This window comes from Triturus cristatus, chromosome 5_2, assembly GCF_964204655.1.
Source record: "Triturus cristatus chromosome 5_2, aTriCri1.1, whole genome shotgun sequence".
NCBI classification, from domain to species: Eukaryota; Metazoa; Chordata; class Amphibia; order Caudata; family Salamandridae; genus Triturus; species Triturus cristatus.
In genome coordinates this window covers 374,905,552-374,931,771 of record NC_140588.1, presented here as the reverse complement: position 1 = coordinate 374,931,771, position 26,220 = coordinate 374,905,552, and the positions used below count along the sequence as shown (strand labels likewise).

The 26,220-nt window shown below is 43.9% G+C and overlaps 1 protein-coding gene across 2 annotated transcripts in view; it reads right to left on the bottom strand.

The window, feature by feature from the left end:
• Window positions 1-26,220, bottom strand: part of RIOK1 (RIO kinase 1) — a 219,907-nt gene that overhangs the window by 31,810 nt on the left and 161,877 nt on the right. The window lies entirely within an intron of this gene.

Sequence of the window (26,220 nt, the reverse complement as noted above, 5' to 3'; positions counted from 1 at the left end):
AATTTGAAGACGAGCAGCGGACGGACACTAGGGGAAAATCAACAGATGCCAGATTCCAAGGGCAGACTGACGTGATGCTTTGGTGGTGCGCTGATGCAAAATGGTGGTGGTGAATGATGTTTGGTGCTCAGGTGGTGACACTATATGGCGTGGATTGGAAGTACGTTGTGGATTGTGGAGTTGTGGATTTGAAATATGTTGTTTGGTGTGTAATTAAATGGTTGGAATTTTGGAAATGTGTAGAGTTGTATTGTGTGGCCTGGGACTGTGGTGTTGAGTGAAATTATGTTTAGCGAAATTGTGTCATGGTGTGGAATGCATTTATGTTGATTGCTGGTATGTGGTATAGAGTTCATTTATGTGGAGTGTATTTATGTTGCATTGAGTAGAGTGTAATTATGTGGCTTCTAATTATGTGCCACAGTGGTATTATGTAGAGTGTATTTATGTTGCATTGAGTAGAGTGTAATTATGTGGCGTGTAACCATGTCGCACTGAGTGGTATTTTGTGGGGTGTATTTATGTTGCATTGAGTAGAGTGTAATTATGTGGCGTCTATTTATGTGCCACAGTGGTATTATGTGGAGTGTATTTATGTTGCATTGAATAGAGTAATTATGTGACATGTAATTATGTGGTACTGAGTGGTATTATGTTGAGTCTATGTTGCATTGAGTGTAGTGTCAATATGTGGCATGTAATTATGTGGCACTGCGTGGTATTATATGGTGTGTATTTATGTTGCATTGAGTAGAGTGTTATTATGTGGCCTGTAATTATGTGGCACTGAGTGGTAATATGTGGAGTGTATTTATGTTGCATTGAGTAGAGTGTAATTATGTGGTACTGAGTGGTATGTGGGGTGTATTTGTTGCATGGAGTAGAGTGTAATTATGTGGCGTGTAATTATGTCACACTGAGCGGTATTCGGTGGAGTGTATTTATGTTGCATTGAATAGTGTAATTATGACGTGTGATTATGTGGCACTGAGTGGTATTATGGGGAGAGTATGTTGTATTCAGTAGAGTGTAATTATGTTGCGTGTAATTATGTGGCACTGAGTGGTATTATTTGGAGTGTATATTGCATTGAGTGCAGTATAATTATGTAGCAAAGAATTATGTGGCACTGAGTGGTATTGTATGGAGTGTATGTTGCATTCAGTAGAGTGTAATTATGTGGCACAGCGGTATTTGGAATGTATATTGCATTGAATGCAGTGTAATTATGTAGCATATAATTATGTGGCACTGTGTGGTATTATGTGGAGTGTATTTATGTTGCATTGAATGTAGTGTAATTATGTGACGTATAATTATGTGGTATTGAATGGTATTATGTTGTGTATTTATGTTGCATTGAGTAGAGTATAAATATGTGGCATGTAATTATGTGACACTGAGTGGTATTATATGGAGCATTATATGTTGCATTGAGTGCAGTGTAATTATGTAGCACATAATTATGTGGCACTGAGTGGTATTGTGTAGAGTGTATGCTGCATTGAGTGCAGTGTAATTATGTATCATATAATTATGTGGCACTGAGTGGTATAGTGTGGAGTGTATGTTGCATTCAGTAGAGTCTAATTATGGGGTGTGTAATTATGTGGCACTGAGTGGTATTTGGAGTGTATGTTGCATTGAGTGCAGTGTAATTATGTAGCATATAGTTATGTCGCACTGTGTGGTATTATGTGGAGTGTACTTATGCTGCATTGAGTAGAGTGTAAGTATGTGGCGTGTAATATGGCACTGAGTGGTATTATGTGGAGTGCATTTATGTTGCATTGAGTAGTGTTTAATTATGTGGCGTGTAATTATGTGGCACTGAGTGTTATTATCCAGAGTGTATGTTGCATTGAGTGCAGTGTAATTATGTAGCATATAATTATGTGGCACTGAGTGGTATTGTTTGGAGTGTATGTTGCATTCAGTAGAGTGTAATTATGTGGGGTGTAATTATGTGGCACTGAGTGGTATTTGGAGTGTATGTTGCATTAAGTGCAGTGTAATTATGTAGCATATAATTAAGTGGCACTGTGTGGTATTATGTGGAGTGTATTTATGTTGCATTGAGTAGAGTGTAATTATGTGGTACTGAGTGGTATTATGGGGAGTGTATGTTGTAATTATGTGGCCTGTAACTATGTTGCACTGAGTGGTATTATTTGGAGTGTATGCTGCATTGATTGCAGATTAATTATGTAGCATATAATTATCTGGCACTGAGTGCTATTGTGTGGAGTGTATGTTGCATTCAGCAGAGTGTAATTATGTGGTGTGTAATTATGTGGCACTGAGTGGTATTCGGAGTGTATGTTGCATTGAGTGCAGTGTAATTATGTAGCTTATAATTATGTGGCACTGAGTGGCATTGTGTGGAGTGTATGTTGCATTCAGTAGAGTGTAATTATGTGACGTGTAATTATGTGGCACTGAGTGGTATTATTTGGAGTGTATGTTGCACTGAGCACAGTGTAATTATGTAGCATATAGTTATGTGGCACTGAATGGTATTTTGTGGAGTGTATGTTGCATTCAGTAGAGTGTATTTATGTGGCGTGTAATTATGTGGCACTGAGTGGTATTTGGAGTGTATGTTGCATTGAGTGCAGTGTAATTATGTAGCATATCATTATGTGGCACTGAGTAGAATTATGTGGAGTGTATTTATGTTGCATTGAGTAGAGCTTAAGTATGTGGTGTGTAATTATATGGCACTGAGTGGTATTATGTGGAGTGTATTTATGTTGGATTGAGTAGAGTGTAATTATGTGGTACTTAGTGGTATTATTTGGAGTGTATGTTGCATGGAGTGCAGTGTGATTATGTAATATATAATTATGTGGCACGGAGTGGTATTGGGTGGGGGTCCTCCTACCACATACTGAGAAGAAAGGCTCTGGCAGTAAGAAAGTGATAAATCAATCTGTGCAGAAAATGTGCGCAGCAACGGACGGCTTCGCAGAGAAGAGGTTGAATGCCTGCCATACCTTCAAGTAACCCAAAAAAACAAGATGACCAGCGCTGACTGTCATCTGTTTCCAATTAGATAATTGGAAACAGATGGCTCTGCTGCTTGCTCTCGAGCACCCTAGGCCAGGGGACAGAGAAGGTAGGACATGCACCCGCCTTGGACCAATTGCGTGCTGTCTTTCTTAGAAAGACGCACGCAAAGGCCAATTCCGGGTGATACAAAAAAAAACACATGCACAAGCGTGTGTTCAGGGTTTAAAAGCCCTTACTAAATGCCTCGCAGAGCAGCGAGACCTAAAAAGAGACGTCAAGGAGACTTTTCCAGACCCAACCACTAGATGGCAGGGTAATGCACAGCATGTGAATCCAGGAAGCATTCACACTGTAAAATTCCATTTTCATTGTAAGGATCTTCTTTCGCCTTACTAACCTTACTTTAATTAGTACTAATCTGAGAATATATTCATATGCATAAACGCTGGTGGTAGTATGAGATACACTGCCAGAAGAAATAAAAGCTAAAACAATAAACATAAAAAAGATTACCATCCAAGTCGTACATAGACCACACCAGGCATACTCTTCTCTCAGACCAAACACTCACGGGCACTCACTCCCATTATAAACTCGCAGGAGTAAACTCCTGCATCTCATCTGTCTCAGAACTCTCCTCAGCTCTCCTCTACAACTGTTCGCTATCCTTGGCACTACCATCTCAAAATCCCACCCAAATTCTCAGACATAAATATTCCCCTCTTTATATACTTAGGTGTTTCGAGTGAGTTCAAGATGCCTTTGTAATTCTCCATATCTCACAAAGCCATAACTCTGCCATTAATAAATCAATCTATTCTGTACCATCACCTCTCCAATTATGGATCAGTCCCCACTATCCTGAACCTCAGGCCTAAGTCTTAAAACAGAAACAATTAGGTAAATCAACATCACGTAATATATTACAGTTTCTGTCTTGAACTGCTCGCCTTAGTCCTTGCTCAAATCCCACAATTTTCAATTATCCCAAATTCTATTATCACTCCATCAAACCATACAGTGCTCATTCCTGGCAGAAAACTCAAACCAAAGGCACTTCAAAGACTATCACTATCTTTTATGTTATATGGCTAAAGACCTCCAATCCTGACAGCCCCCCCTCTCACAACCTGTCCAGGCACCTACCTTTCCATTTTGTTTTCATCATGTAGCTTTATAACCGAAATCATTAAACACACTGGTGTCCTTGAACCTAACTCCTATCTAGGCTATCGGGTTGCTCTGAACTAATTAGGGTATACTTGAGAAGAACTGGCGTCATGTGGTCTAGTCCTTAATGTTAATAAATATTGTTTATCTGAAAAAACCCTATCTAGGCTCTGTAACCGTACCCAGCATTTAGCACTCCTGCTTCAAGACGGCAGCACCAGTGTTAGAAATGGGGTTTCTAGTTGGCAGTGGTTTGTACCCCGTCCAAATAGGGACCCTCTTTCTAGCCGGGGTAAGGGAGCCACACAGCTAAAATAACCTCTGCTCAACCCCTTGGTAGCTTGGCACCAGCAGTCTGGATTATCTCAGAGGCAATGTGTAAAAAACACCATAACATACCTTTTATTATGAGGGCCAGCCATTGACTGTGATGAATTGTGAATTTACTATTCTAACTCCACACACACTTTGACAGTAGGGTAGGTTATAAAGCCGACCGAGGCAAATCTAACTGCACTTTTAGTTTTTTTGATACACTCACTCAAAAGTACCTAGACACACTATGGGGACCGGTCCTCACAAAGGAAGTGAGACAGACTGACAGACAGACACACACGTTTAGATAAATAGCCAATATTTATCTGAATAAAACAAGCCCATGACGACAAAACTCCAACATACACGTCAAAATATCACTTTTGCAAGATTAAGTAAAATGTATAGCTCTAAGAACACAAATCGCTCCAACTGGGGCTATCTCGACGTTGTGACGGGTACTAATCAAACAGTTTGGCGCCGACCGCAAGGAAGCGCAGGCTGGCTGCGGAGTCACATGGAACCCAGTTACACTACCGTGGAAAACAATGAAAACAAAGACGTTGCATGGTGTCGAGGAGATGAGGTGAGGCATCGCTGGAGCCGGTGCAGCGTTGGTTCCTTACTGCCACAAGGGAGGTGAGTCGTTGGTTCCTTACTGCTAAGCAGGGGAGATGAAGCGTCATTCCCTTACTGTTGCAGGTGGGGTGATGCGGCATTGGCAACGAAGAGTAGGTTACTTAGAACGGTGCGGTGTCGATGTGTTTGGGAGTTCACACACGTCAGTTATCGAATCTGCGGTTGAAGCGCTGGCATCAACAGGCGTCAAGGCTGCGGTGTGAGTCGGGGTGGTGCATCGTGCTCTTCACGAGCAGTGACCTCAGCTCCCGTGCAGGCTGCGGCATTGCGGACAGTGCCGGGGTTGCTCTTCTTGGGTTGCAGCACCAACTACACGATCCCAAGGGCCCAGGAACTGGATTTGGCACCACTTGGCAATCAGGACTCCCAGCAGAGACGTCCAGGTGCTGTTAGCAAGATGCAAGTCTCTGATGGCCCTGAGACTTCTTAACAGGAGACAAGCACACACAAGCTATTGGAGACCCTTGCAAGCAGGATGTAGAAAGCAAAGTCCAGTCCTTTCACTCCGAGGACAGACGCAGCAGCAGCAAGCCAACCCAGCAAAGCAACCAGCAAAGTGGCAGTTTCCCCTGACAGCAATCCAGCTCTTCTTCCTGGCAGAATGTCCTCAACCCAGAATTGTTCTGAGTATATTGTGTCAGTGACCAAGTACTTATACCAATTTCAGCCTCTGATGTTGGCAAACTTCAAAGGAAAGTCTTTGTAGTGCACACGGCCATGCCTTTTCCTGCCCTGTCCCCAGACACACTACAGGGGATGGCAACAGCTTTGTGTGAGGACAGGAACTGCCCTAATCAGGAGTCCACGACAACTCGTCCCATCACTCTAGCTCAGGATGGATCATCAGCCTGGTGATGGGCCATCAGGGTATGCATGGCACACCTCAGCTTCCTTTGTGCGACTGTCTAGAGTAAAAGCACACAAAGCCGAACTGTCTTCCTAACACAGATGTGTATTCAACAGACTGGCAGAGGCATAGGAAAGTTGAGCAAGAAAATGCCCACTTTTTAAAAGTGGTCTTTTCAGACAAGCAATCTAAAAACCAACTTTACGAAAGATGTATTTTTAAATTGTGAGTCCAGAGACCCCAAACTCCAAATCTCCATCAGCTTCCAATTGGAAGAGCCACTTGTAAGATGTTAAAACCCAGCTCCAATGCGAATGTATGGAAGAGATAGGCCTTACTGTAGTGCAAAATGAAATTAGTAGTATTTCACTCCAAGGACAAGTAAAACACACCAGTACATGTCCTATTTTTTAAATACACTGCACCCTGCCCATGGGGGTACCTTGGGCCCACCTTAGGGATGCCTTACATATAATAAAGGGGAAGGTTTGGGCCTGGCAAGTGGGTGCACTTACATGGTTGACACTGCAGTGATAGGTCTGAGACATGTTTACAGGGCTACTTATGTGGGTGGCAAAATCAATGCTGCAGTCCCACTCGTAGCATTTGGTTTACAGGCCCTTGGCACACACAGTGCACTGTTCTAGGGATATATTAGTAAATCAAATATGCCAGTCATGGATAAACCAATCACCAATACACTTTTTTCAGGGAGCACTTGCACTTTAGCACTGGTCAGCAGATATTTCAGAAAGTTCACCTGACCAGCATAATTAACTTCACAAACAAACAACTTGAGAACAAACATTCTTATGGCTGTGACCAAAGCCAATGACTTCATAAAATAAATCCAATACAGTTAATCCTTAACACCGAGTCAATAACATCCCCTCTAATTTTCATCAAAGTAACAAAAACACCACTTTTTGTTCTACAGCAGGCAGTAGAAAAGGTGTCAATACTATTTGATGCCCCGCCAAACCACCTAGATTTGCCAAGCTTATGGCCACACAACATAATACATCCCTGATAATCTCACCCTTAAATGTTCAACAAATTATGTCCAGTCAAAATGTTTACTTGGTGTGAATTTCGACAAATTAAGTAGTGCCCTTATGAATGGAATGAGAACAGATTCATAACAGTGTCTTACTTTTATATCAGGTATCATCAATTTGAAATACTAAGTAACATTTTAAATTAGCAAAAAATAAACTTAAGACTGCAAAAAGCTACAACAGAAAGATGTTAGGAAAATTTGCTGCTGTAAACTGGCTTTACAAACTGACAATGCACTATGAAGCTTGTGTCAAGGGAGCATTGCTGGTAAAATGTTAGAATGGTTGCCGAAGATGCTTCCTTGCAACTTACAGAATAAAAGTTTGTAACTCTCTAAAGCGAGTAAAGTTACTTTCTCTTTGACAAACTGAATATTGATCTCTTTCAAAAACAAAGCTGATTTGTTGAATTATTATTTTAATACTTGCCGCACTCTCTAGTTACAGATAGATGTTTCAATGTCAACCACGTGTTATCAGCCAGTCTAGGAAAATATTGTTGTCTTTTCTAGTGCCAATGTAAGACTAAATCTATCTAATGTCTAAAATGTGTAACATTTATTCACCTTCGAAAGTATAAGATCTACAGAAGAAGAGGAGGACAACTGACTAATGATTTATTATGGATTTGAATACACTATCAGCATAAGAAAGGTTTATGCCACAGAACAACTGCATGGTCAGAAGGGTGGTAGTGCCGGCCAGGCTCCGAGATGGCTGCATTTCTATCTCCGGCATCCTTCTAGCCCGCACCGGCTGCATGGGGGGACAGAGGCCATTGTCCATAGGCTAGCCAGATGGTGACACATCTGTTGGGTGGTTATGCGGGTCTGGGGATGCAGAGACCCCAACTTCAGAGTGATGGCTTACCCCCTCAAGGATTGAAGATTGGCCTGTAATAAAGTGGTCCCAGGGCCTAAGACACAAATAGATGATCGAGGGCACTGGAGCTTGACAGTGTACTGTAGTGGAGACAGGGTTTTACGTACACACATTGCTATGTTAGCATAAGCGTTTTAGAAGCTAAACGCCATCTTGCCGCTTTGCTGCTTTTGCACACGACACTATAGGTAGCTGTTACTAGTAAAATTGCTTGCTTGTTCTTCACATGAGAACGACCTGTTGTTCACATCCCTAGACGTGCACCGCGACCTTAGTCTGAACACTGTGTGCAAAAGCCGTCAAGGTCAAATAACAATGTATGCTGTTGAATTCAGGTTGATCGGCCCAAGCTCTAGACACAACACGCACACAGCTGCAAATATCTGAAACTCGGGTGCTTTAATATTGCACTTTGCATGCATGATTCGAACACTTGGGGAAAACCTTTCTAGACACAGAGAGCAGAGCTGATCCTGTGATGTGATTCACCTAAGCTGATCTTTTATAGGACTTGTTTTCCACTATCATTTGTAATATGATTTCTCCCTTCATTTTCTATGGTATTGTAACAATGCTGATGGTTCTGTTTTAAACCATTTGCCTGCTTATATTAGCCAAAGTACTGCACCTTAGAGCACGTAGTTAGAAATAAACATTTTAAACTTTACCGTGTCTCTGATTACTCCTGTTGTGGACTGATATGAGAATAATAACGAAAAGGTGTTTCTGATTCCCACCATTCCTGAGAGTACTCTAAGTCGCTTGTTCTGGGTTTTCTAATCATTGGTAGCTTCGAGGTGATACGGAGAACGAATGAGACATGGATAGGGGTTCTGGGTACTGAGGTGAGTTTTTTAGTACACCACAATTCACTGAGGTCCTGGTTTCCTGTGCATAGTTCTGTGCATGAGCAGAATCCCCGCAACATGGCGCACCTAACGTTTTGGTTTGAGACGCCTTAGTAGTGCTTATATTTGTCCACAACACCCTCACTCACCCGATTGACGGGAGTGGCGGTTTACCTACCTAAATAGTTAATATATAGGTTCTCTCAAGCTTGACAATTTAAAAGGTTTTGTTTTAACGTCTACCCTTTTTGTGCTACGGTTTGATATAGATTGTTTTTCTTCTCTGCGTCCTTATGGCTGAGATTGCTATGCAGCGCATAGTCGCGCACCCCTCTGGCGTCATTTGACCCAGTTCGGGGTGCCTGACGATGGGATGTCTATTATTTTTGTAGTGAGTGCCGATGCATTGTTTCCCTATGAGCTGTTTTACTCTTGGGTTACTTTGCCAGAGGTGAATGCGGATGATAAGACGTTTTACACATACACACCTACGGCAGTCCCAGCTAATTACACGCCATATAGGACACAGGAGATTCCCATTTCTGCTTGGCAGCATCGTATTTGGTTCAATGGCGCCCTCCCCCACACCGTTACACCGGTTTGTTTGGGACCCTTGTCCATCCCAGGGGCCACTTGGCCAGTCTTGGATGGGTTTACACCACATCCACGTTATTTGCAAGCCCCGGTGGATGACTTATGTCAACTCCATACCGCCTTGATTACGGCACATAGGGCTTTAGTGCAATACGTATCTCGCAATATCCAGGTGGGGGCATCTGGAGTTGCAGCGCAACCAGCTGGCCCGGCCGGGATTACTATTAGTCCCGTCATGGTTAATTCGGTAATGGGCAAGCGCCCCCAGAATAAGGACGATATGCCTTATTGGCTTGCTGAGAAATTTGACCAGCTGGAAGCAGTATTTCCCAATTCTACTCCTGTGGAAAAACACAGGATGCTTACCATTAGTTTGCAGAAAGTCTTAGGGCCATATGTAGGTGGGCTTGCATTTACCACTTCATAAATACCGAATTTTACCGAATCGGTATTTATGAAGTGGTAAATGCTATGTAGGTAATGAGTCGGTAATAATTACCGATTCGTTAAAATTCGGTAATTACCGAATCGGTATTTACCGATTCGGTAATGAGGCATACCTTCCCATTGATGGGAAGGTATGCCTCATTACCGAATCGGTAAATACCGATTCGGTAATGGGGGGGAACACATGCAAGGGTGGCAGGGTGTCACATTGACACCCTGTTGCACCCCTGAATCGGCCATGTGTGCACATGTGGCACACATACATGCCCTAAGGGCATGTATGTCTGCCACATTGCACACTTGTAGGCGCTATGAAATGCATTTCCACATCCATTCATTATTTACCACCAACTATTAGTTGGTGGTAAATACCGACTCATAACAACACCCACACACTCCCCCTACATCTCATTTCTGTATTCGGAATTTACCGAATCGGTAATTTTACCGATTCGGTAAATTCCGAATACAGAAATTGTCCCCCTACATACCAAAAGCCTAAATACCGGTCGGTAACGGTAAAATTACCGAAAATCGGCCGTTACCGACCGGTATTTGGCTACCTACATGAGGCCCTTAGTCCCGAAGGTTAATGATTGCCAGAACTGGGGTAAAGTATTTGCAGCAGTCTACTCGAAGTGCTTTGGCACACCGTCTATGACTGTACTGCCCTCCGTGATCAAGCGTGGTCAAGATCAACACGGTCCGGAGGCGGCAGTCGAGTTAGGAATGAGGCTTGTCGGTGTGTTCAACGTAGTTGCTGATCTCATCCTTGCTAATGTCAAGGGAGATGCGGTTAACTTTCAAGTGTCGAATGCCCTGCACCTCGTAGACAACATCGATAAATCCCGGCAGTTACCAAAAATTATTGCAGAGGCTTATAAGACCATTGACCGCAATAGTTTAGGGGTTAAGCCTTTTGCTAAAACAACAGCGCAACCGCAAAGTCAGACGGTTACGTCTACTAAAGACGACCATCCAGCTTTTCCTAAACAGAATTGGAAAACTAAGAAACATGGGAAGCAGCAACAGAAACAGGGGTCTAGGCCTGCGTCACCAGTACATGTGACTTCTGAACGCACGTATGAATTGCGTGATCGCACTAGAATTAGGTCTCCTGATAGATTTCAGGTTCCTGAACAACGTTCTCCTCGTTCTCCACAGGAAACATCGGTCTCACAGTCCGGTGGAGGAGAACGTGGCTAAGGTCGGGGTGCACAACAAGGACGTGAGCAACCCCGCCAGACTGACGGTAAAGGCAAGCAGGAAGAGTTTACACGTCAAAAACTCCCGTTTCAGAAAAAGAAGGTTGCTGCACTAACAGCGAGGTATGCCACAGATAGTGAGAAGGCAACTTTGGAACCTGACATGGGCACTAACGCTGCTAGACAGCGTAGCGGAGGTTACAATAGTGCGGCAAGCACTGCGTCCATATCTGAAGGTGACAGCAACTGACACATTTATTACTGTAGAAACTGCTGACACTAGAGTGGCCCCCCCTGACAGACTATATGACATAGTCCTTTTAATTGAAGGTGACATACAACGTACCATAAAAGGGATTTTTGGGGAAAATCTGACCTCTACATATGACATTCTGCTAGCAGAGGCAGACTGGCCCCCGGCTTTTGTTTTTGCAGCTCCCAGAGGGGAGGAGGTAATCCTCCCATCTTTCGCACACACTGTGCCGAAAAAGCAAGCTCAGAACTTTGCAGAAGAGTGGGCTTAGGTACTTGCTCCGGCGTTGTACCGTACTCCGGTTGGGTGGGATAAATTGTCGCCAAGCCATGAGATTCCATTACGGTCTATGCCCCAGCCACAACCCCAATATCCCATGCGCTGCAAAGCTAGATCTCACGTCGCAGAAATCCTTGAACAATTGGAATATCAAGGTGTAATTGAAACATGTGTGTCACCCATGAATAATCCTCTTTTGACTGTAACCAAACCTGATGGGTCGTACCGCCTAGTTTAGGATTACCGGCATTTGAACTCTCATTGTCGGACCTGCACGGTACAAAATACCCACAGTTCTGCCCTCGTTGATAGTCTCGTGAGAAAAAGGTTTAAGACCACACTTGACATATCCAATGGCTTTTATAGCCATAACCTGTCCTCTATTAGTAGTCAATGGACAGTCTTTACATCCGGTGGCAAACAGAAACAGTTTAAAAGATTAGCCATGGGCTACAAAAACAGTCCAGGTGTCTTTGCCGCCCGTGTAGTCTCTCTGTTAGAGAGCATTGACCCTGATGCGTACTCGTATGTTGATGATATTTATCTCACAGATGACGAATTATGACCGCATCAGTGTTGCGTTGACCGCATCATTGTCATGTTTGCGGACTGTGGTTACAAATTCAACTTTGCAAAATCACACATTGCAGAGTATACAGTGTTGTTTTTGGCCTATGAGCTCAACAACGAAGGTCAAGGTTTAGCACCTCACTTCCTGGAGAAGTGCGCATGTTTGCGCGCTCCTACAACTCTGAAAAAACTACAATCTTTGCTGGGTTTTTTGAATTTTGGGCGTACTTATATTCCCGATTATGCCCAGCGTATCAAGCCACTATATGCCTTGGTACAACCTACTTTTTCCAAATCGAGCTGGCTGCCAGAACACACAGCTATCCTGCAATCTTTGCAGGCTGATCTTCTTGCTTCTAAATACTTACTGACGCGTGATAACCACACAAACCTGGTAATAAGAATTGTGCCTGGCGCAGTGAGTTTCACGTACTTAACGTTCAATGAGGGCGACACAGTCCCCATTGCTCACAAATCACACTTGTACGCTTCGGCTGAAATGCGATTTTCCACAGTCTAAAAAGTCTTGACTGCAGCGCAGATGGCGATCCTGAAAAAGAGAGCGCTGTTGCAGGGGAAATGCATGTTGGTTGTCACACCGTATCCTGCGCTAGATGCAGTGACGAAAGCCAGTGTACCGAATTCTAAAGCTTTGCATCCGCATTGGATACAATGGGCCACCTCTTTGACGTCTCCGGATGTCACTTACATCTTTGATGCCTCATTACAGACTCGGGAGTATTTGCAGTATGAATTTGTTCATCCAGCTCCTCTGTCCTTGCGCCCGCTTGAGGAATACCATTGTATCATTTACACTGACGGTTCGGCGCAACCGGCTATGGGATCTAAGCACGCATATTCAGTGGCCTGCGCAATAGTGGCTGGTACTTTCGTGAATGGCGAATTTCGGTCTGATGTCGTGCACACGCAGACATTGGGTGATTGTTCTGCCCAGTTGGCAGAGCTTCGTGCTCTGGTGCTCGCACTGGAGTTTGCTAATCCTTGTGTGACTACTCTTATAGTGAGCGACTCTTTTCACTGTGTTCAGTCTTACAACGACAATTTATTCTTTTGGTCTCAAAATGAATATCGTGATTCCAAAGGTAGCACAATCAAGCATAAAATGCTCGTGAATGTAATTCATACTCTTGGGCACCAGCGCTTAGGTGACCACGCTGTCGGCAACAGTTTAGCTGATGAGGCAGCGAAAACAGCAGTGGCAACATATCTAGTAGCAGCAGTTACAAGATCCAAAAGTAAGATTGATGATGACATCTTGGCAGCAATTGCTGCAATGGAAAAAAATGATAATTACCCTCGGGGTTTCCCTTCTAAATACTCCTGTCATTTAAGTCCTGATAAAGTTCCCTATGTGAGAATTAACGACGTTGGTGACAGATTGATTCCCAACGCGGACTGCAGACTTGCATTGATAACAGCCACTCACGAAGGTATGGCTTCTGCCCATTCCGGCGTTTCTGCGACTGTTACTGTCTTACAACAACGTTACTGGTGGCGCGGATTGTATAAACAGACTCGTGCTTATGTCCTTAATTGTGACATTTGAAGGCAGCAGATTAAACCTTCGACTGCTGCGCGTCCACCTCAAACACAGTTGTACATATCTAATAAATCACTTGGGTGTGTTTATTTGGATCACTGCGGTCCTTTCTCCTTTGATACTGCGTAGAAGTATATCTTAGTTGCAGTGGATTCGTGCACACGTTTTCTATGGGTCTGGCCACAACGGAGTGCTGATGCTCGAACTGTCATCAGGGATTTGCGCGTCTTTGCGGGAATTTTTGCATGTGGTACCCTCTATTCAGACCAGGGTCCAGCGTTTGCCTCTAAGGCGTACAAGGATGCCATGAGATCTTTGGGGGTTCAAGTCAAATTTTTGTCTCCATACAGGCCTGAGGGCAACAGTGTTGTGGAGCGAATGAACCGTGACTTAAAGCAGGCTCTGACAGCTAGGGTTTTAGGTACTGGCAGGAACTGGTTGGCCCATATGTATAGCGTTCAACGTGCACTTAATAATCTCCCTAGAAGGTCTCTCGGTGGGCGGACCCCATACGAGATGCTCTTTGGCATAAAGATGTTTGTCCCAGACCTTGATGGTTTAGACATGGCGGCGGTGACCGCACCCTTTGACGTAGATGATCATTCTACTGTATTACAGAATCTACAAGAGACCAGAGACAGTCTTGCAAAGGAACACTTGCCCTCCACAACTGATGCTGCACTTCAGATTCCGGTAGTCGGCTGGCTACCTCGAGTTGGTGACCTGGTCCGTGAGAAGGAGTTCGGCCCCTCTTATCGTGCTCCAGTTCCAGTGCTTGGCGTGCAGGGTACAAGAACAGTAATTTTACCTCCACTTCCTGGTCGCAAGGATAACCGGTACATCTCCATTGACTATGTCAAACTACAACGAGTGGCCGATTCTTCTTAGTACGACTCCAGTGGTCTCTTGTCCAGCAATGCTGAGAAATTCTGTTTTGGCTCCGGCGACTACCAACAGGACTGACATTGCCTTCGAGATGCATACAGTTACTAATCCTTTATTGCCTCCACCGGCTGGTGGTCCAGTTGAAGATACGGAGTATACTTATCCCACAGATGTAGCGTTGCATGGTTTACAATCAAGTGCAGTTGACCAGTCACGTTTTTCATTTGACACTAACTCTATGACTTCCAATGCCCCATCGAAAATTTCTATTTTTGCTGCTTGGTTTAAAAGACATTTTTGAATTCCTCCTTGGACTTGCATTTGGCTGGTGCTCATATCCATTTTTTTGTTTATGTCGATTGGATTTGTGGTTGTATTTTTTCGTCTACTAAATGGACACTATCTCACCGAAAGATCTGCAATTAGATTAATTAATGGAACTTTGGCACCCCACTCCTCATCACACATCATGAAGAGAGACCAGACTTTTGTTAATATTACTGCCTGGCCTGTGTTAGATGGGATTGTATGGGATGCTGTTAAATTTCAAATTCATGGTCCCACAGAGGTGATTAATGTCCCCAATGTGCTTCGTGTTTCTATGGAGGATGTTGTAAAACAAAACATACACTCTGATGATTGGGATGTCCAAGCCGTTGAGACTAATTTTTCTGATTTGAAATATTATGCTGCTTTTGATGCTGAAGATTTGTATTTAGACACAGCAAATTATGCAGAATTGTTTTGTTACCAACACTATGGCAATCACTTCCTGCATAAAGCAAATACATTTAGGAATATTGTCAATTATACACAATGGGAACATTGTCCGGCACCAATTGAAGACAGCTCCAAAACTCTAGTGAAAATATTTACACATTTTACTGTTTTCAGTGTATCTGAACCTGAAGCCTTTTATTTTAAAATGGCTGCTGAGTCAGCTTCCAAAGTCCGTCTGACCCACACTAAATTATTATATTCGAAGTCCTTTATGGATAACTTGGCTATAGAGGGCTATGAGCTGTGGAAAGATACCATTGATCTTAAATCTGTTTGGGGTTCTAAAGCATGGCAGGTACAAGGCAACGAGGCACGGCATCGTGCATGCCTTATCCCTAACCACATGCTGTTTTTTAATTCTACCATTTGTCAGACCACCTGCTTTGGATTGGCTACTTCCAAAAAGACCCTACTATTCCTGATCTGGGCGCTTATCCCAAATGAGATAATCACACGGATCTGTCCCTTGATGAATTGCAGTCCTTTATTACTAATACATCCTTCAATATTTTCCACTTAGATCCTGAAGGATGGTTAGTATGGCAGAAGAGTTTGGATTCTTGTCAACATCGTTGTCTGGGTTTGTTTCCCGGTTATACATAGGTTAGGGTGTACCCCCGATTTGAATCTTCCCATTCTGTTACTACCTATTCTGTAGGAAAATTATGTCAGACATGGCTGCAACATTCCACCTTGGCGTCAGTTAAACAATATTTATCAAAATTAAATGACAAAGTAGATTTGAATGATTTTGTTAAAGGCCCTGTGGGTGGCAGGTCCAAAAGATGGGTGTATGCTGTTTACAACGAAGTTTGGAAACTATCTCAAATTGAAGCTGCTTCTAGATTAAGGGCTATTAATTAAGCCAATTTAGGAAAAGTGCTAGCTGTCATTGATAATAACATTAACACCCTTTCTTCCAGAATTTACACATTAGATAATATTGTTTCGTCTGTTGTGGATATTGTACAAGATGATATGTCTGTTTTATCCCATGGTCAAAATCAATTGCGTTCTATAATGCAGTTTGCATGGCCTTTACAAACATTGAAGGCTGGGAAAGTTCCCTGGGACTACATGAACACATCATCTTTATTCCTGCCGTTTAATCTGACTGATAAACAACAGTTCATGTCCATGAAGGATGCGACATACTCATTATTGCATATTGAAAAGTTAGAACCTTTGCCATCCTCTGTGGCCGAATCGAACTCAGCTGTGTGGCTTATCCATGGATTAATCACATTACCATTTCCATTGTTTAAGTTCAGTTCATGTATGAAACACTATGCCTTAGGCAGGTACGAACCATTGGGTACCGCTTTCCTGCATGAAGTTTGGTCGCTCCCATTTACATACAGGTGCCTGAGAGAGGGTAAAGAGGTTTACTTAAAAGGAGAGGAATGCACTTCCACACCTGATCACTCGGTAGTCTGTAGGAACATCCAATTGCATGGCGCATGCAACGTTCAAGCACCGAATTTAGCGTGCATTCTGAAGGGAAATCCTATGCCAGCGATTACACCCATTGTCACGTTATTAGCTAATGGTAGTTATTTACTTTTAAATAATGAGGCATGCTGCGGGATGCTAGTAGGGATTCAGTACATTGTAACTGTCTCACAACGAGTAGTCTGTTGTACGAATGTCCTTTTCCAACCCCGCTTGGGAGACTAGATGTATCCATCTGGCCTTCCATACTGACCTTGAAAGCAGAGTTCAACAAGATGTGCAGAATAAGGGCTCTATTGTCTCAAAAAGAAGTCGCCCTGACTTCCTCCCGTGAAACATTTGTCCTTCACGTAGCAAACACCCGCACCGAGGTGCATGCGCTTTTAAATACTGATCTCTTCCTTCATTTCGGTGCTCTGATTCATACAATATTCAATACCTCGTCAACAACTGGCTTGGTGCATTTTTTCAAAATTGTGGGCTCCGGCCTTGCGACCTCCTTCCAAACAATATTTGGTGTTTCCCAACAAATTTTTCGAACTTTCACTACCATTCATAAGGCTTGACAATTTATAAACTTGGTTCTGTCTCACTCAAACTTGAACTCTGCGTTCCAACATTGCTTCGCTGTTCTGTGCATGGTCCGATCAAGGGAGGGTGTAGTGGAGACAGGGTTTTACGTACACACATTGCTATGTTAGCATAAGCGTTTTAGAAGCTAAAGGCCATCTTGCTGCTTTGCTGCTTTTGCACACGACAATATAGGTAGCTGTTATTACAAGTAAAATTGCTTGCTTGCTTTTTCTTCACATGAGAACGGCCTGTTGTTCACATCCCTAGACGTGCACCGTGACCTTAGCCTGAACACTGTGTACAGAAGCCGTCACGGTCAAATAACAATGTATGCTGTTGAATTCAGGTTGATCGGCCCAAGCTCTAGACACAACACGCACACAGCTGCAAATATCTGAAACTCGGGTGCCTTTAATATTGCACTTTGCATGCATGATTCGAACACTTTGGGAAACCCTTTCCAGACACAGAGAGCAGAGCTGATCCTGTGATGTGATACACCTAAGCTGATCTTTGAGGTATGGGGTTCTCCATCCAAACCTAGAGATCTTCTATTAGTTTATAAAACTAGTTCACTAGCCAAGGGAGGGTGGTTCACAAAGTATTATAGGACTTGTTTTCCACTATCATTTGTAATATGATTTCTCCCTTCATTTTCTATGGTATTGTAACAATGCTGATGGTTTTGTTTTTAATCACTTGCCTGCTTATATTAGCCAAAGTACTGCACCTTAGAGCACGTAGTTAGAAATAACCATTTTAAACTTTACTGTGTCTCTGATTTCTCCTGTTGTGGACTGATATGAGAATAATAACGAAAAGGTGTTTCTGATTCCCACCATTCCTGAGAGTACTCTAAGTCGCTTGTTCTGGGTTGTCGAATCATTGGTAGCTTCGAGATGATACGGAGAACGAATGAGACACTGATGCTAGTCTTATAGGGGTTCTGGGTACTGAGGTGTTTTTTGGTACACCACAATTCACTGAGGTCCTGGTTTCCAGTGCATAGTTCTGTGCATGAGCAGAATCCCCGCAACAGTACTATAGAATCCCCTGGAGGGTACCAGACCGTTGGTGTTTTCCCACCTGTGGTTGACAGCAATGGTGGCACAGTAGAGCAGATAAAGCTTCAGCTGCTAGGAGTGACGCACTGCTGGAGGGCTGGAACCGAGGCGAACAAGCCTGCTCATTGACACCTGGCTACCCAAGCTAGGTGGAAAAGAAGAGAATGGCACAGGCAGAAATGCCTCCAAAGAAGTAACAAGTAAAGACTGAGAGGGGAAGAGTGTCAGTCAGTCAGTCAGAATATCTTTATTCGACTTATTACAAGTCATACAAAGAACAAAAAAAAAAAAAAAACAAACAAACAAAAAAAAATAAATAATAATTACTTTACAATGCAATGCCTACTATACATCTATTTACATTTCCCACACAAAAAAACCTAATAAACAAACAGAAATTTTTTTTTTAGACATGGATAAAATATTTCTATACAAATCTATCACGTAAACATGCTCAAACAACAAGAGAAGTTTTAAAGTAAGCTATGGCTAACAGGTTTCGCCCGCATTGCGGCTACCAGAAAGTTTGCCATACAAAAAGTAACATGTATGTTAGGTAGTAGTTGTAGAAAGAGCAGGGCTGGTCTTACTTGGACAAAACCAGCTTTTTTCAAAATAGGCAACAAATATTTCTTTCTCTGCTCATGGTATATACTACAAAACATAACAAAGTGCAGAGTATCCTGCACCGAAAAATTGTCGCAGCAGCACGGTGGGGCCTGCTCAGGCTTCTGCCAGGTCTTAAATGAACCTAGATAAAAATGTATCAAATTAAATCGGAACTTTGATAATAAAAACCTGTGATATGGGAATGTGACAAAGTTCAAGTAGGGGGCGAGTGAGGGTGTACAAACCAGGAGGTTATGTGCCCTTACTGCGGGTTTCAACACTTCGAGATCCTCCCTCCGTGCTTCCTGCCTATCCCTAAATAACTCTTTGATGGTTACTATGTCCTGTCTCCTAATATTTTCCAGAGATGAAAAAAGATCTGGGCGACCCAGATCTGCAAGGGTTTTAGCTACATATGCCAACCAAGGGATACTGGTGTATTTATCCAAGGATAAGACATCGTGCAAAATCTTGTGGTTCAGAGGTAGGTCATCATTTGTCCACAATTTCAGCCACAAAGTTAGCGGAGCAAGGCTCAGGGTATCAGACAGATAGGGCAGACCCACCTCCTTATGGATGGAATACGTTGGGGTGGATTGCGGGACTGAGAGCAAGGATCTAATGAATCTATTTTCTGCTCTCTTAATTGGATCCAGGTTTACGTAACCCCACAGTTGGGAACCATAGGCCGCTATGGCCACTGGTTTGCTCTTGTAGATTTTCAGAAGGGCTTGCATGGGCCTAGCCCCTAGCTTCCCAGCAAAGCCCAAAACCGCTGAGGAGGATCTTATTACCGCCAATCTTTTTGCTCTTATCTGAGGGCCCCAAGTTCCTTTCTGGTCAAATATTACCCCCAAATATGGAAATGTGGACACGTTGGTGACAGGGACTCCCCTGCAAAAAAATGTTTTGTGTCTTTTTTTGTTGCATTCACGCCCCATGACCATCGTGTGTGATTTAGAGGCATTGACCTTAAGGTCCAGCGTCTCCATGAAGCTACCAAAAGCGTCCAGGAGATGCTGTAGGCCTACCCCAGTGCGGGCTATCAGCACTGCATCGTCCGCATACAGGAGCGCTGGAATTTTGACATCTCCTGCATGCGGAACGTCGGCTGCCTGTCCCTGCAGGTGACTGCCCAGCCTGTTGATGTAGATGGTGAATAATACAGGGGCTAGAATACAGCCTTGCCGCACCCCCTTAAGGGATTTAAACAGGGGGGTACGTCTGCCATCATTTGTGACTCGGACAGCTGCAAAAAGCTCCTGGTGCAGTTTAGCCATAAACACAACCAAAGACTCATCAATGCCCATCTCCAACAATAACTGCCACAATTTCGACCTATTCACCAGATCAAAGGCAGAGGAGAGGTCCATAAATGCAAGGAACATGGAGCCCTCCTTTGCCACTGTATATTTAGAAATTAATAGATGTAAGTTTATACATTGTTCGATCGTCCCCTTTTTTTCTCTGAATCCATATTGTAGTTCAGACAACCCTCCACGGCTCTCAACGTTGTCATTAAGTCTGGCTAGAAGAACTCTGCCTAATATTTTTACCGTTGAGTCCAAAAGAGATATGGGCCTATAGGAGGCGGGATCATCTCGCTGGCCTTTATTTTTATAGATAGGGACTATGGTGGATGTGGCCCAAGAACTGGGTACATGGTTGTTGGCTGCGTTAAACACTTTCGACAATACCGCCGACCACAATTTGGGAGAGTACATGAAAAAATCAGCGGGAACACCGTCAGGGCCGGGAGCTTTATGTCTTGTTGTAGCCATCAGGGCTTTTTCTACTTCTTCGGGGTTGAAGACCAACGGGTCTGCCACTATAGCAGGTACTGAAACATCTGCAGTTCCTTTGGACCCACCCTCATATACATTTTTGAAGTGGTTTAGCCATTTGTCGTCGGTGATCACACAGTCCATAAGAGCATTATTGTCTTCAGAAAATAACGGTTGTCTAATGATCTCCCAGAATCTTTTACTGTCCTTCAGTACTGCAGCTGAGAGGAGATTTTCCCATGCTTCGCGTTTAAGGGATTCTTTGCGGTTCTTAATGGCAACCTTGTAGCGTTTCCTTAATCTAACAATATCCTCCCCAGCCCTGGGAGAGGTTTTTAACGCTGTCAACAATGCTCTGTGCGCTTTTGAACAAGCAGAATCAAACCAACGTTTTGTTCCAGAAAATCCTTTTTTTGGCTTGACTAAAAGATCCTTAGCCACCTGGCCACAAATTTCCTCAAAAGCCTCTATAATTTCTTTACCTTGCGCCCCCGATTTTTGACAGATGGCCACTTTGTCCTTTATTTTGGGAAAATTTATTTCATAGAAATTATCCGGGATCACTTTGGCCCATTTCAGTCGTCTGTCTTGGTCGCAGGGTTTCAGGGGGTGTGCTGGTTTAAGTGCTTTTGGCGGTGCTCCCATCTGGCCACCCCAGGCCACTTCAAGTAGTACAGGGTTGTGGTCACTGTAGGGTATTATGACTGTACAATAGACCATAGACCGGTTTAAAATACCTTGTGAAACAAAGATGTAGTCTATCACTGAGCCATGGTGACTGCCAATGTAGGTTGGCGCCCTAACGCCCTTATCGGGTTCATAAAGGTCATGGTTTGCTAATAATTCTTCTAACTCAAGCCCCTCTGTAGAGTGTTCAAAGTGGGGGCCCCAAGGGGCCTCCTCGCCCCCCTCAGTTACATTGTCACCTCTTCCCATACAACCCAGATTACATAGATGAATATTAAAATCTCCTAATAGGATAAACTCATAAACTAAATAGATATTCTGAGACACTTTATTTAAGATATTATCTAGGTTAGCGACATTACTCCCACTGTGTTCGCTGTTCCTAGAGTTGTAAAAATTAATATATATCGTCCTGCAATTGTTACTAGTCGTCCTTTCAACCATTAGGATGTTTACGGAATCTGTATTTATCTGCCTATAGGTGCCCTTCAGATCTAGAGAAAACATAATGGCCAAACCTCCTTTAGCTCTGCCCATGCGGCTAGGGACTGCAGGGATAGAGAAGCAGGTGAATCCATCCCACCAGAAATTAGCCGATATGTCCCACGTTTCTTGCAGGGCAATTATATGTTGCTTAGAAATAAAGCTCACACATGCTTTGTCCTGTCGTTTTGCAGATGAGCCAGCTATGTTCCATGTTATAATTTTACAGGCGTTGGTAGGTAACCTCAGCTCTTTTTCCCCCAACAAACACCCCTCAGCTAAGCTTAAGGATCTGACCGCCTTGTTCTGAGCTACCTCAGGTGCGTTCTGTGTTGGAACGATGTTCAGGGTTGACGCTATGCAACCCTCCCCCTGGTATGATAGCCCAGGGTTGTCCAACGGGACATAACTCTCAAGTGTTTCATAAAATGTAAGCAGGCGGAGACCGTCATTGGTGTAACACTGGCTAAGGTTTATTTCGGGTCTAGTTATGGACTCACTTGCTCGGACATTGCAAGGTTTAAGTCAATCGCAGTTGTTTAGATCCGCTAAGGGAGCATACCTATTCCCCAATCCGCCCCCCCAATCAAAAGGGGTAGCTGCCTGACCTTGACCCATAGCTGCGATGTTCCACATAGGTAAAGGGGTATTTGGGCGTATCGGAAAGTAATCGTTTCTCGCCCATGGTACGAACCTATTGATTCGCCCAATGGGATCTTGGCCCATCCAACCCGGGCCCCAACCATTAACGGCAGGGTCTGGTGGCATGGGAGGCCACAAATTTGACTCATGCGCGTGGTTAGATCTTCCGTGCTCAAAGTTAAATATAGGCCCAGGGCGCTCGTTGGGGAATCTATGTCTAAAACCGCCTTCCCAGTTTGGGGCGTTATTCGCTCTCCTAACTCTAGTAGGGTTAGAAAAGGTAGGGAGCTGAGCCTCACTATAGAAGAATTTTAGGGTGAGCGGGACTATAGAGCCGCTTCGCCTTTGGGGTGGGAAGATGTTATTCAAAATTTTTGGGAGGACCTCTGTGTTGGCAAAGTTTATAATCACACAGTCCCCCTTAAATTTTTTGGGATTGGACCCAATCCAAGGTACCCTCCTGGTCATAACAATATCCCTTGCTAAACTATCCATCCCTTGGGGGGCCATGGTCATGTTTGTAGTAAGCCAATGAAGAGCTTTATCCTTCAAGTCCTGTTTCGATTCTATTTTGTTTTGTGCTAAGACTGGGACATTTGCTAGTACTAGCACAACTGGGGAGGCTTCCAAAATAAATTGGGCTGATATATCCTCATGTATTGTCCCAATTATGTCCCCTGATGATGATGTCGGCGCGGCTCCGCCTGCTAGGTCCTGACTGGGAGCCGTTAATAGAGTTGAAGCTACTGCTAAGGGCCCCTCTGGCAGTGTAGGCTGTGGGACACTCATTTGGTAGAGCCTCTACGGCTCCCGATGCCAATTTTGTGACAAGAGCAGATAGATTGGCCACCTCTACCACCAGATTACTTTGTGCACCCCCCCGCCTTCTTAACCTCCGAAGTTAATTTATCCAGTTTACCAATCAAGGGCTTGATGATTGTCCTAATTTTTATATCAATCATATCTTGGATCCGATTAAAGAGTTCATCATCAACAATACGTCTGGATTCTGCATCGGCATCAAAGTCAATTTGTTGCCCTTCACGTCTTGGGGGTGGTGTAGCTGCCTTTCTCCTGCCTTGTTGTTTCCCCCCTCTCTTTGAGTGAGATTTTCTACAGGTTCTCACTGGCCGTGGAACGGGCTGCCCCGGTGACGGTACTTCCTCGATGGAAAATGACTGGTGATTATGCTCTGAGGTATTGCCGTTATTGGCCGACGAGTTAACCAAAACATGAGGATCTTCTGCATCGCTGGCCAAGTCTTGTGGGATATGAACTAGGCTATTCGACTGGGGAAGATCTGGCGGTGTGGTCAGTAACTCTGGAGCAGATGCCCTTGCGGGCGGGCTTTCTAACGGAAGAACTGGCGATTGGCTCAAGCCTAGCGATTGCCTCCTCTCATTGTTGATCTTATTGACTTTTTGAACCACATATGAGAGCATTGTGTTGAGGGGCTCCGTCGCAGCAGATGCGGGCTTTTTCCTTACCATAATGCCTACCTCTTACAAACGACCGAGCCAATTGACCAAGGTATGTGTCAGGATCCACAGGCAGATGGCAGAAGACCTGGGGGTAATGAGGGTTAATAGAGTTCTGTACCTTACTAATCCCAGACGGCGAACCTTAGGGGGGTGGCCTCGCCTCGCCTTCTCGTGCCTCTGAGGGCCACAGAGGGCCCGCCCTTTGCCCGGGCTTAGCCCCGGGCACTCCCACGCGCTCCCGCGCAGTGAGGCACGTCACTTCTTGTAGGCGTTGGTTAGGAGGAACATGAGGGGCGGGGCGGTCAGGGAGAGCGGGCCAGGTGACTTGGCCTCGGGATCGCCGGGGCTCCTGGGAGAGTGAGTCCCGGTTCCCAGCGCTCGCAGCCCTGTCACTCGCGCACACACCCTGCAGGTAACAACACTCGGCTTGGCGACCTTGGCGATGCGGGACTCGCGCAGCGGGTTCCGCGAGGTGTTGACTGGGTCCTCCCTTCTGCAGCAGCGAATCCTCCTTCCAGGTAACAGCACAGCAAACTGTAGAACTGTAGAAGAGTGAACATTTTCATGCTCAAATCCCCAGCCATAAAAGACAAGTGAGGGTGATGCAATTGCACAACTCCACGGGGAGATACAACTGACCTATGCTGAATCCTTGATTATGGAAACACTTAAGGACTTGCAAGGTACCAAAAACAGAATCGAATCCAAAGTCTCTGTACTAGAAGGATCACTTGACTCATTGAAAAGGTAATTGATCGACACAGAACCAAAGTTTGCATCTGTGGAAACATGAGCACTCAACCTTGAGGAGGGAGCTAAGAAGAGTCAGAAATTTGAGGATGCAAACTAGAATAGAAGATGGAAATGCAGGGGAACATAGCTGACGCTACCAAGGTCAGGATCCTGGCTGTTCCTATATTGACAGGCTCTGGCGATCTGAGAAACAAAATTCAGCGCCTTAATAAACAAGTATTCGAAGACTACATTGGTACTGTGGTAAGAGCTTGAGAAAGCTGACCTGAAAAAGAAGGCAATAGTAACCAAGCAAGTAAAGAAAAAATAAATCAGACTGTGAAAGTTTTGAAGGTGCATGTATTTCTAGCACTAAGTCAGATGACCCTGATTAGATGGCTAGATCTGCAGTTAATTACAAAGGGTCTAATATTCATGGGAGTGTCAGCTTCTCTGTGGTTTCCTGTTCAGCTCCAGGTTGAGGATGGATGGAAAACATTTGTGATATTTCAACCCAAGGCAACTAAGGAATTCCTAGCTGCAAAATGGAGGAAAGGATGCAGTGTTCTTGAGAATGATTACTGTGTTTGACCCCTCCGTACCATGTGGGTTGATTTGCTAAAACTGTAGTTGTTATTGTGAATGGCTGACACAGCAACATGATTGGGATACGTTCTGTGTATTGAGCAGTTTTAAGTGCTTTGATTGTAGAGACAACAAAAATGGAAATGTGCTAATATGTTCTTGCGGGTGCTTTTTAATGTGGTTTGTGGATCCAGTGCAGAGTCTTTTGGACACTGAGCATTTATGCAAATAAACCGATTTGATAATGATAGCAATTGAATAATGCATTTCCAATACATTAACAAATCACATGTCACTGGTAGTCTGTGGTTCAAAAGGTGAATCTACGAAAGTGTTCAAAGCAGTGCAAAATCGAATTGTGAGTGAAGACAATGTACAATGATAAACTGGTGCAGTAGACCATTGACAAATTGAGTACACAGATGCCATCTCAGCCAAGCAACCACTGAGCACACAGAAAGATGATTTTGAGTTATCTGTTCACAACATCTGTTAGTACATTTCTGCTGCTAGACAACTCCATACTAAATCTTGAAGAAACTGAAAATGTGTTGCTATGTACAAAACTCTAGCTGTTTGTTTTGGTAAAGCTGTTCATCCGGGTTATCCCAATCCATAACAAAAACAAAACAGTTAAAAAAACGGAATTAGTTTACTAGATTCTGGTCAATGAAAAAGAGGTCTTGCAATGTCCTACCTCAAAAGCGGTCTCAAAAAGAACATTTTGTTAGCTGTAGATAAGAGAACAGAGAAATAATTTGGCGAAGTTACAATCACTGCCAG